This window comes from Argiope bruennichi, chromosome 6 (assembly GCF_947563725.1).
Source record: "Argiope bruennichi chromosome 6, qqArgBrue1.1, whole genome shotgun sequence".
Taxonomy (NCBI): Eukaryota; Metazoa; Arthropoda; class Arachnida; order Araneae; family Araneidae; genus Argiope; species Argiope bruennichi.
Window position 1 is genome coordinate 81,701,329 of NC_079156.1, and position 13,721 is coordinate 81,715,049.

Consider the following 13,721-nt stretch of genomic DNA (forward strand, 5'->3'; position numbering starts at 1 on the left):
AATAAGGTGTCAAACTCTTGAACATTCGATAATTCTCTGTATTTTACCGAATTACCTACTGTGCAGCGACACAACGAGAATAAATGATCTTTGGGACATAATATAATTAAACCTGTGTAAAAGATACTGTCTATGACGATATTTTCTTTAGACCAGTGGAATTCTATTTTTCTCAATGTATTTTGAACCTACCAGTGATAATCATTGTTTAGATACAACTTGTCTATAACCATAATGTTATTTATTCTCTTAGAAATTTGTTAGAATGCAGCCCTATTTTTCTTATTAAGAAACAGTGAAGAAAGAAAAGGTCATAGTCCAGAATGTCAGACGATAGAAAAATCGGGTGATTTGAAGTGGGAAGAAGGTGGTGACGATTAGAATATGTACCGATGACAGTTTGCTCGTGATTTTGTAGGTGGGCGTTGTCGCACTGCTCATTCGCTATTAGCATTTCAAATTGACCACGTGGTAGTTGAAGTCTGGAATAGCATAAAACATTTGCCATTTAAGGAAAAACTACAAGTAATTTCAAAAATAGTTCAAGAATTAATGCAAATTGATGATGCTAATAAAAACATAGAATTTCTCTGTAGGTAATAACTAATTTTTTGAAAGAAAGAAAAGGCATTAAATATATTATGGAAAAGAATATAGCAACTCTCCAACGAAATGATTAAAAAATGTTTTATATAAAGATGTTGACCTTACCTTACCTTTAAGATGAAAGTTACCTTAAAAGGTTCTATGAGGTGAGAGTGTAAAGCTAGAGTGGAGCCATAGTGGACCAATACTTTCTGAGAAAAAGCAAGAAAATTCAAATTTTTGTCAAGCAGCAATGATTTCAAAATAGTAATGGATGGTTTTCTTCTCTTCGACTCTTTTCCCTAGAAAATTTTAATTAAAATTATACTTAAACTAAAAATAGTTAAAATTTACATTTGACACTATAATTTTCTAATTATAAGTTAGCTAGCTATTTCTAACAGGAGTTAATTAACCTTTAATTGAATTAGAACTAAATTAACTAAATTCATTTAAGTTAATTAGTTTTTTATGTAAAGTAAAACTAATTTAATCAAAAATGTAACTAAATTTTCTTTAATTAAAATTAAACTAACTACATTAACTAGTATCTTCATTTTAAAGTTGATAAAAATGTTTTAGTAATTTTAATTTTATAAAGTGCTATTCCCCTACTTGCCATTACCTGCATACATGCCTCTTTTTTTTTTACACATATCATTACATCACTGCTAAATTTGATGGAATTTTTTATCAAAGGGAAACTTACAGATTGACTTATGTTTTCTTAAATTGAAAAATGAATATTTAAAAGTTCGACAATGTATTCACTCAGTCTTAATTTTTAAAGAGAAATGTTAAAAGCATAGCTAAAAAGTTATGTTATATAAATAAAATTTATTATATTTAGAAAAATAGCAGACGTATGTAGGGTTGAGTAAAGCAGATTAAGTTTCTTAAAACCCTTACTTATCGCGTAAACAAAAGGGATAAAAAAGAATTACAGTGTTCGACAAATTCTATAAGCTTTAAATAAATTTTAATACAGCACTTTCAGTCGAAATTTTCTTAAACATTATCACTTCTGGTGGATTAGCGAAATCATGTTTTCAGATATTCAGTCCTTATAAAAAATTTTTAAAAAATTGGGGAAGAAAATAACTGAAGATATAAAAAGTTATTAGTAATGATTAAAAAAATCATCAAAATTAACTGAATCACTATTTTACTTACAAGGGGAGGGCACGGGGTTGAAATCTGAGATCGGGATGAGATTTAGTATAATAATAGTTTACATTTAAAATGTTCATTCATGAAAATATTAATTATTAGCCAGTTTAACCAATCAATTTCAAAAGAATGGTCCTCAAACTTTTGGTAAAGCTTATATACTGATAACTTGACACCCTTCCTGATGATCCCGATGGCATGGTTGTCTAAGTAATCGTCTCGTACGCGGAAGGTCAGGGTTCGAACCTACCCAGTTTTTTTTTCTTTTTTTAATAAATTTATTCAATTAAAAATTTACAAATGCTCTTAGTTAATATTTTTTAATTTTTTTCATCCAAAATAGGTATTTATTATCCAAATGCTCTAAATTAAAATTAAGTTTTTAAAAGATATAAATTATGAATACAGATGTATTTTTTAAACAAAATAAAATTATTTAAATTTAATTAACTATTTATAGATAGTTTTAATTAATATGCTACTTATTTTTATGCAAGGATAAATGCTTATTATTTTAATACCTAAATTGTAACTTAATATTTAAACAATAGTAATAAATATAACATATATGGTGATAATTATTAATTATAAATACTCACATCGTTAAAAAAATTATTCAATATTTCTAAAAAAATTATCCTATATACATTTACTTTCGATTATATACAGGAACCAGAATGGTAACTAAAATAAAAACATTGGAAATTAAATTTATTTCGACATCTTGCACAACTGATAAATGATGATTGTCCAGAGCGATGTTTCTTTAAGAGACTATGGGAAAACAAACTTCATTTGCATTTAAAAATATATCTCTTTCATCAGAAAGTTGGGCAGCGTACCATGCATACCTTATCATCTTTAAAAATTAGTGATGACAATTGATGGTGTACAATTTATTGAATTTTTACACTATCTTCGCTGGAATTTATTTCTTGATCATGTTTGATTAAATAAGAATTTTGTATACGCTTAATACGCTTTGAACCATCTGCCTCCGCATTCAATAAATGAACACTTGCTCTCTACTATTTCTTTTGGGGGACGTTTGCTTATTTATTTAACAAGTATCAGCTACTTCCTTCAATTTTTGATATAAATAAAGTTTTGTTCAGTTAGAATTGATAATTTATTATTTTTAAAATCTAAGAATTTGAAAATTAAATGTTTGAAAATGATGCAAGCAAGTTAAATTATCTGTAGCCTGTTACATTTTAATTATTTTAAACATAAAATAAGTAACATATCCATATGCATAAAAATAAGTGACATATCAATTAAAACTATATCTAAATAGTTAATTACATTTAAATAATTTTATTTTGCTTAAAAAATGAATCTGTATTTATAATTTTTATGTATTTTGATAATAAATATTTATTTTGGGTGAAAAAAAATTAAAAACATGTTAATTATGAGTATTTGTAAATTCTTAATTGAATAAAAGTTATTAAAAAAGAAAAGAAAATCCTAGCTAGGTTCGAAACCTGACCTTCCGCATACGAGGCGGTTACCTAGACAACCATGCCATCGAGATCGTCGGGACGCGATTCAAGTTATCAGTATATAAGCTTTACCAAAAGTTTGAGGACCATTTACTCGAAATTAACTGACCATTGCGTTTTAATATTTTCATAAATAAACATTCTAAATGTATATTTACTATCATTATACTAAATTTCATCCCGATCTCATATTTCAATCCCGTCCCCTCCCCTTGTTAGAATACTTTTTTTTTTTTAAATTTAAATGTAAAATTCTGTCATTTATAATTATTTTTCATACTTTTTTTTTTCCGCTCCGAAAAAGGGTGCACATGAAAAAGTATTTCAAAAGACTAGGAATTAAATATGATTCAAAGTTTGAATGCAGGTGTTTGTAGTTTCAAGAGTCGAGATTTTTCTGTCGAAGAAGTTATAAATTATTCGAAACTATAAAAAAGCATGGATAGTGTATCATCTATAAGTGAACCCTTTTAACTCAAAAAGAGCACCCTTTTTTTTAGCTACTGCTGAAAGCGTGTCGAATGTTTTTACGTCTCTCGACAGAACCATGACTTCCAGAGTTATGACCGTCATGCATCTTGAAATGATATGAAAAGCGTTAAGCTCATGACTTATGACTTAGCTGTCCAGCGTCTGAAGTCTTCGTCTATAAATCCATCACACCTTAATCTGGTTGTGGAAACAGTTTTCCTTCGAGTTTTCCACAAATACTACATCCTTTGATTCCGATGGGCGGTATCAGATTTGCAAACCACGCCCCTTCTTTCCTGCCGGGACTAACCGCAAACAAAGTGCCTGGCAGGGGGTTATTTTTTTCTGCAATTGTCATGAATGATATCGGTGTCTTATTTCCATCGGAAACTTACAACAGGGCTAATCCAGGATTAAGTTTTGTCAAAGAAGTAACCGCGGAAAACGCATTTTTCTGCCCAAAAAAGATATTTTAAAATTTGGCATTTTCAATGTTGCTTGGGAGAGTGAGAGAGATTTACGCCTAAGGAAAAAGGAAGTTATTTACGCACTGCCCCTGCAGGTATGTCGGCTGCTAGCTACATTATCAAAGAGCCGTTTTGAATAGGCAATGGATGGAACAACATTTTGGCAGCACCAACTAAAAGAAATCAGATTGTTCACTATTATTTAGCTGGACCTTGTTTAGCATGAAAGTTAAAATCGTGAGAAAGAATGGTTAGTTTAAATGACATTGAACAAATAATAAATTGAAATGAGTGGTATTAAAATGTATTATAAATCTTTAGTCCACAGTTTTCAACCTTTTACTAAAGTATAGCATTATTAAATAAGTTCAAAACTATAAGTAAATTTGATATAAAACCTGTGAATGAATTCTTTTCTATTCCTAATCAGATTGTCGATTTTCTTTCCCATTAAAATAGCAAAACAATATTAATCATATTTCAATAAATAATTTAATATGCTCATTTCTGTATATGTTAAATAATAGTGTCGCTTGCATTTCTATTTTTTTTTTTTTTTTTTTGATCTGTGAATTTTTATTGATATTCAAGAAAAATATTAGCTTTTATAGTACTTATTTTTATAATACTAGCTTAGCAAATTAACGTTTTTGCTAATTTATTTATTGAAAATCAGATTATTATTATTTCAGAAAAGAGATAAAATACATCTTCTACCTATATATTATTCTGACTATAGCTAAAAAATAAATAACTAAAATTTCCAAGAAAGCTTTATGGAAATCGAATAATTAACAAGCAATCAAACTGGTCTTGAAAGTAGAAAATTGCTTTCTGCCAATAAAAGCTTTCAAAATTATCTCTCTAGTAAACATCAAGATTAAAATTAAAAATACACCCATCATTTAGGTCAATTACATACTTTTAACTCATTTTTAATGATGCCAAATAAGATCTGCTAATTGTATTTATGAATTGTATTATAACTATATTATGCAAAAAAAATTTATAATAAAAAATTATGACTGAATTTTTATATAAAAAATGCATGGAAAAGCTCCGTTTTTTTTTTTCGTTTTTTTTTAATCCTTTTTACCTTTATATAGAAACTGATTGATCTAAAAGAAATTGATGAAACAGGCTTTGTCGAATTTTCAAAGATCAACATATATCATTTTTATATTAAGGTAAACTGTAATAATTCTGACTGTCTGACATAGATTTGTATATGAAGAAAGCAAAAAACAATTTAAGATAAAAATTTAATCTCAAATCTACAAGAGTTATCCATAAATAAATATTTATCCGTTTTTATTTGCGGTATAAATTTTACTTGCTAGTCCACTCATTCTATAAACTTTATTTAAACTAGGAGGCACATATAGAATTTTTTAATCCTATCTATATTTCAAAAGGACAAAATGTGAACACCAAGGTAAACTGCCCTTTTAGTTAAAACTTCGATAAAATTTGATAAATATCAGGCTAAATAAAAAAAAAATCCCATTCGAAATGGATTAATCATAAAAGATATTGCTGCATTCTCACTCTTAATGTGTTAGAACATGTGGTATTTTTCAATAAAGCATGGTTTGGGTATAAAAGCAAATACCAAACGATTTTCTAAACCGTAATTTATTTTTTTCTTATTAAAATTCTTATTACAAAGAATTATTTGCAATAATTGGAATTATTTCTCTCTTTGTTAAAGAATTAAGCTGAAATTCTCATTAAAATCTTGTAATTAAGCGTAGAGTGCTTTTTGGGGGGAGAGAGGGGTTAAAATGTCGAATGAAAACCAAGCTGAACCAAATTTCACTCAGGTTAAATGAGCTGTGAAAGAAAGGGGTGAGTTCCTATTTTTAATGTACAAGAGCATAGTGGCATTTTTCAATAAAAGTTTAGATGGTTTGTGTTAAAATGCAAAAGCCAAATGACTTGTTAACGGTATTTTTTTTTCTCATTAAAAAAATCACTAAAAATATCGTTTTGTTTTGGACTCCTACCAAAGAATTCATCAGGTATTCTTTTTAAACACTTGTTAATTTAAAAGTAGAGAACCTTTTGTGCTTAAAATGTTGATGAAATTCGATAAAAGCCAAACTAAACCAATCAGCTAAATCCCATTTCGGCTTGATTAGTTAGGAAAGAAAGGACAGAATTCCTTCTCTTACTATGAAAGAACATTAAGAAATTTTTGAATAAAGCAATAAATACTGGCTTTATTTGTTGAAAAAGTAATGATGACATTCTATATGACGACCAATGATGACCAAATGACATTCTAAACGGAAATTATTTTTTGTTAGAAAAAACTATTACACAGATCGTTTTTGTTTTCCACTCTTTGTCAAAGAATCCAGCAGGAATTCTCATTAAAAACTTGTAAATTTAAAAGTAGAGTGGCTTTTGTGGTTAAAATGGGATGTAAATGCTCTTACAAGCTTTTTGTGCTTCCCTCCCTACATAATTCTCGGGCCGTTTCATGGAGACGAACTATGCAGGGAGGGGATGTGCCTTGAAGAAAGAAGGCAGCGAAAAGGTGTCGAACTTTTTGCTCACCCCGCTGAAAAGAACGTTCTCCTCCCTCCCCTCCTAGTCTATATCCCCAAATATATATTCTTCAATGGTTTTCAGTTTCACAAGAAACTGACGAACAAGAGTAACAGTGTGTTACTTTCGCAACAAGGCTCTTAGGTCTAGGAAGTAAGACTGTTTCCGCTGTAGTGTTCCTACTCAATAGTGTCCATGTTTTTTTATACCAACGCCTTTAGCTGAGCAGTCACATACTTAATCTACAATACAGGAGACTATTTTTGCTTTGTTCAGGGCTTTTCCCCCCGCAGACTATTTCACTGGTTTTTAAGCGAATCGAATACGCACAATAGAACGCACCCAAGTCCGTCCAAAATTTTTTTTCTCTCTCTCTCTTTCGTTCGATCGTTAGCAGATAAAAAAATCGTTTGGCACTTCTTTTTTTACTGAAGCGGACTTTATTAAAGGTTTCCGTTTGCAATTTATTTATTATGGATTCATAAGATGGCATCGGTGTTTTTTTTTTTTACTTGGGAGACATTTTGGATTTATTAGAGTTTCGAGTTACACATTTACATCGAAAGAAAAAAGAGGGTGAAAGAAAAAAAAAGTTTTTATGAGCTTTTACTCACATTAAAAGTAATAAAAATACCACTGAATTCCAAATATGTTCAATATTTTATCCCCTGTTATTTAAATTCTTACTGTACCTTATATCAAAAATAATAATTCGTAGTAATGCCAATAAATATGACGAACTGAAAGTATGATAATTTGAAATAAAGTTGCTTTATCTTTTAAAAGATAAATAAATCAAAATTAAATAAAAAGTAACAGGAAAATATCTTGAGTGTAATTTTAAGAAGAAAAAATTTTTTTTCCATAAATGTCATGAAAAATACCAAAAATATGGCTAAATATTTTAATTAGCTGGAAGAAATTTCGGACAATTTCCAATAAGATATTTATTCTTTAAATGTATTCATTTAGTTATTAATAATTATGTTAAAAATGTTAAAACATTTATTCTGTTGCTTTATGGTCTTCCCTTGAGAACTTGAAACAGAAACCCTAAAGAGGATTTGAATCTATTACATTGTAAGTAATTATTATATTGATATTAATATATTATCAAAATTCTAGATAGTTACTTCATGACTGTTTGTTTTCTGACAAACACTTTTTAAATATAAATTTATCGTGAAAAATGTTCTCTGATTATCAAAGTTCTGTGTCCTCTTAAATTTGTATATCTAAAAAGTTTTCAGTTAATTAATTTAAATATAATTAACTACTTAAATAGTAATAAATGCACTTATTGCTTAGCATGCATTTTCTAACATAGTTAAATTTTAATAATCTCTCCCATGTACAAGTATTATATTCTTTTAAAAATATCATTTTATGAAGAATTTGAAAGTCTTTTTCAAGATAATTAATTTGATTTTTTTAAACTATAGTTAGACTCCATTTATATTAACAAACAGTCCTTATATATAATTTAATTAGAATCTGAGTTTTTTTATTTATCCTGAAAATGTAACTACACAAATAACAATTTTTTTATTATTATTATTGTGGAAAATAAATATTTTTAAAATATGCATATCATTTCATTTTTGATGTAATCTTTGTTGCCATTTTTGATATAATCAAAACTATAATATAAATTTCTGATTAATTATTAAGACGTAATTTTCCCCACTGCTTTGCCTCTAAAAATTACATAAAAAATATACAAATAATTAATAAAAAATTAGTATTTTTTAAATGTTCTGGCGAACTCGACCACATAAAAGTTTCATTCCATTTCTAAAACAGACATTTATTTTCTCATTTAATTCATTCTCTTTGCTAATCATTTGTATGAATAATTGTATTTTTATTATTTTTAAATTGTTAAATTAAAGTTTTTCAAAATTTTTTCCCAATTTATCTTGTATTTTATAATTTATCTTGCTTATTTTATTATCTTGTAAATTTATCTTTTATTTCTGTCATTAATTGTTACTGAAACCGCTTTCGTTTTAAAGAAAAAAAAAATCCAAAAAAAGAAGGGAAATAGAAGAGGGGAAAAATGGGTTGGGATTTATTTTGCATAAGCCTTATGTAAGTTTCACATTTTTGCAAGAATACACTTGTTTAAATATGTTTTACATGAGGGGTAAAATCTCCAACAAACTAAGCATGAAAAGGCCTTTAGCACACTTCCCGTATTTCCGTATTTGAATCAGAAAACACCGTAACAATAAAAAGAATTCTTTACTCATCCAAAAAAAGCAACAAAAAAAAACCCGACAACTATAAATTTTCTAACTATAAACCCTTAATTGTTATAAAACAACTGCCTCGCCATAAGCAAAAAGCCTCTCCCTACCGCGCTAAACAAAATCAGATTCTATGTTTACATAAGAGCTTATGTAAATACTATAAATCGTCAAGCGTTTCAACAAACGTCAAGGGATTATCAAATAAAATGGCTTGGCTTGGATCGACCTCGTATTTGTTTGATTGCAAACTACTATATTATATTTAAGTTGTTTAAAGATGTCAAATGATTTACAAATGGGCCGTAAATTTTATGGAGAAAAGATTAGGTGCAGGTTTCTAAAGACGTTTCCATAATCCAATGTCATGCATTCTTGAAGATGTAGGGGATGCAAGATTTAAGACTGAAATCGCATTGTGTCGCAGTTGACTTTAGGGATTCAGCATTTTTTTTTACAGGTATTGGTATAGTTGGCGTGTTATAGTATAGTTTGGCTGCAGGAATCAACAAAGTGAAATTAAGGTTGTTCAGGGCCTCCTAATACTGGCATTTAAACGTTATTTCTCGTTTATAGAAGTTCGTTTCTTAAAAGCTGTTGAACTTATTTAATGATTGTATATGATGATGCATTTTTAATAAAACCTGTTTAGAGTTTAATATTTTTTTTACGATTAGCTATAATTTTAAAGGGTTTATCTAGTATATATTATGAAAAGGTTTTTAATTCATTTACAAGTGTAATGTTTTAAATTATAGTTTTGTTTTATGAACATAATTTTTAGAGAAATTTCTAAAGCTTATAATTTGAATTAAAAAAATTATTATAATAATATATTTTTTAAAGAATATTTTGATGAATACAATTTTCTCTGTCGCTTTATTATCTGTCTTAAAAAATTGAGTTAGCATAAGATAAAAATAAATAAACAGTTTTGGTAAGATTTGATTTTTTTTAAGAGCTTTAATCTTTTAAAGAAATTCATGCTTTTTACTTTTCTAATCATCCAGCATTCTTTTTGTAAATCATACTGCTAAAAAAATTTATAATTCAGAAAATTTTACTTAAGTTTATTTAATTAATTCACATTTCATATTAAATAAAATATATATATAAAAAAAGGAGGTTGAGCAGATTTTTATTTCATTAAGGCTTAAATAGTTTTCCTAATTTTTCAGGCACAAAATGGGTGCAACTTTTATTCATTTATAACTTTTTCTATTATGTGCTTAAAAACTAACAGTTTACATTTTTATTCTAATTATAAGTATACCATTATATGCAACATCTCATCAATTTTAATTTTCACTTTCAACCAAAAGTAGAATAAGAATAGTTAATAAAACTAATTTTAGTTGCATATATTTTTAAAGCATTCACAGTATATGATGGTCTTTATCTTGAATCACATCCTCTTGTGCTTTGGATCTGTTTCTACTTGATTATAAACATGATGAAGAGAAAAGGGATCCATTCTTAATTGTGTGACTTCGAAGGTTTTTTTTTTTACAATATTAGCGACATTAAAAGCTGTTATCTTTGACGAGCAAGTCATTTATGACTTTCTACTGAATAATTTTACAGTGAGGTTTGTCATTAAAAAAAATCTCCCGACTCTTCTTCAAATGTTTTTTTTCCTTCGAATATCATTATTGGCCATTCAAAACTTACTAATCAGACTTCTTTCTTTGAAAAATCCGTAATTTCCTCTTTTTACTTTGGCTTTATACTCAGGGAAAGTATTTTTTCTAGTATAAAGCCGAAGTGGAAAAAAATGAGCTTCTCCTGGAGTAGATTATAAAGCCAAAGTGGAAGAAGAACAAACTCTTCTTTTTCGGCAAATACTTTTAAAATGTGATCTTGAGCATCAAAGTTTGATTTCTCTTTCCAAGAATCTGAAAGAATGAATCAATCCTAATTATCATACCTAGAAAAAGGTTAGTTAACTAAGATATACCATATTTAAGGTACATAGTAAGGTAATGTCATTTAATGTTTTTAAGGTATGCCGACAATCGCCCCAACTGTCGCACCGCTAAGTATCTAACCTTACATCAGTGACAAATCAAAAACAAAAATGTTTCGATTCCTACAGCTATTAGATACAATTTTACAGATGCACTCATTATACGTATCATTCAAAATGTAAATATAGATTTCAACAATCCAGCATTATATTAAAAGCAAACAAACTACATAATGCCAAGGTACGCATGGAAATTTAAGAATTACTAAATAGCGTATCTTCCTTACTTGATGGTTTCAAAGCACGAAACTCGTTATAGTTACCGAAATTTTATATCTCAAATGGCTCTTAAAAAAAATGGTTCGTAATTCTCTTTTGACTGAACAATGTAATGAAGCTAAATTTGACCAATGAAATTGATATTTAACATTGTTATTATTATTCGTATCATAATAGAGGAAACTAATTCTTGTTGCTATAAGCACAGAGGTGTACCTAAGAAAATAATCTAAATTGATTTGCAGTACAATAGACATAAGGATATAATTTATCCTATTTTTATCAAGGAAAAACTTTGCAATTATTTAACTATTTTGTGTAAACTTAGTATGGGAAATATTTAAAATTTATTTATGTAATGAATCCAAGAATATTCCATCAGAACCAAACACTTATTCGTTCATTGAAAAATAAGGCGAATAAAGGTTATTTGTTTATGAACTTGAAATAATGAGCATACAAACGCTTTGATTAAAACTGCAGTAATACTCAATGATATCAATTATTACTATTGTAACATTTTGCGATCGTTGCAACCTGCTTCCTACTTGAATGCTTTTATCTAATCTCAATACTGAATACTTTGTAAATAAAGTAGCATTATTGATGCATTATAAAGAAGGCAATATTTGATGAAAGAAGATATTTCCGAAATCTTTATTGCTTTATTTTTATCAGTTAGTCTAAAATTCTACGTTATAATTTTAAAACATTATATGAAAATTTCTCATTTTTGTCATTTCTTTATTTTAAAATAACTGTGAATATTTCTGTATTTCATTTTTACTTAGTGTTTTATAGTTTGTAGTCAGTATTAACTCATTCATTACAATAGGAAAATGTTTTAAACAGTCAGTATAATATATTATCACATAAATACCAATTTTTTTGGCTTAAAAAATATGTATTATAAATAACACCTAGTGCTACTCTTGTTAATGCACAGATGACCACCGGTAGTCCGGTGTGGGGGCTTCAAACCCGTAGCTAATGAGAATCAGAGTGGTTCAATTCCACCTTCTGGGCGAATCTCTTTGTTAAAACGTATTTGTTAATTGTGTTGATTTTTTCAAGCTAAGTAAGGATGTGTCTTCTCTATAGCCAGAATTTGAATATGCAAGTCAGTTACATTATCGGGGGAAATGTTGTATCGTTTAAAAGTTTTTTTAATTATTTTATTTTACTTTCTAATGCATAAATAAAATAATTATGAATTTTTTTATTGATAAGAACTATTGATAATTAAGATTAAGGTTATGCCGACAAAATAACAAAACTTCAAATTTTCAATGATATTTAAAATATATATATACTTTTATTTATATTTTAATAGACAAAATTTACATTTCAGTGTTATGTGAAATGCCATGAAAAATGTCCTTATGCTCTATGCTCATCTAATTCGCCACTAATTCTTTACAGATCAGCACTATGCACCTCCAGGATGCACTTCTATCCATGTTTTCTTTTGCCTTGCATTATCGTTGAGCGGTTTTCAACAGAAATCGGAACTCTTTACATTTTGCGAGAAGAATTTATAATTTTTCTTTGATTTCCATCCGAATTAATAAATTCAGAATTAATTTAGAACAAGTTTCGCTTGTATTATTTATTCCACCCTAAGATAATTATCTGAATATTTTATAATGCCTGTTATAAATATGATGACTTATTGCCCCTATTAAAGCGATTTACTCTTTTTTACTTTTTTCTTACAATAGTTTATTTGTAATTTTGTAATTGTAAATATTCTTGCATATTATGTAACAAGTTTTTTTTTTTTTTTTTTTTTTTTTTTTTTGCCCTCGAAAGCCTTTTGTCGGAGTTATTTAGTCTTAGGATATTTTGGGGAGCAATGATAGCAGAAAAAATTTTTATGTCCTGCTGTCAATTAACCTTCTCCCCATTAAATGGGTCAGAGAGGATATTATTTTCTTTTCGGAATCCGGCCCTTTTCTGCCTACCTTAACAGGTTCAACCTATCGAACAGTGACCAGTGCAGCTATGGTAGGAATAGCATGATTACTTCCTTATGCCACAGAATGTATCCTCACAGTCCCTTGGCATATGAAAAAAACCACTACGAGGCCTCGAACAAAAATAGTTGAAAAGTGTCGCCAACAACTTCTTCTCCAGGCAAAAAACTCGTAGGGTTAATTAAATTCATCGTGAAAATAGAGATCTCTTTATACTTCCTAGCCGACATCAAGTTTCATGCATTGAAAGACCAGGGGAGGGGGCACCACAATTTCTTCACATTTGTATGCATCCATAAATATAATTTTAATAGAGCTTTCCTTTGTAATCATTAACAAAATTATTTGATATCAGATGTTTTAAGTGCCTTTTCATCTACTGTGTTATGATAACAAGTGCAATAAGCACAGAACTCATGTGAGGTTTTAAAAATTTATAATATTGTTCTGTTATTATTTCTGTTTATTATTCTGTTATTGCATCTTTTTATTATTTCTTC

At 28.2% G+C, this 13,721-nt stretch overlaps 1 non-coding gene across 1 annotated transcript; it reads left to right on the forward strand.

The window, feature by feature from the left end:
• Positions 1–12,185: 12,185 nt before the first annotated feature.
• Trnastop-uca (transfer RNA opal suppressor (anticodon UCA)) lies at positions 12,186–12,272 on the forward strand. Its single transcript has one exon. It is a non-coding gene; the product is annotated as a tRNA-Sec (tRNA).
• The last annotated feature ends 1,449 nt before the right edge of the window (positions 12,273–13,721 follow it).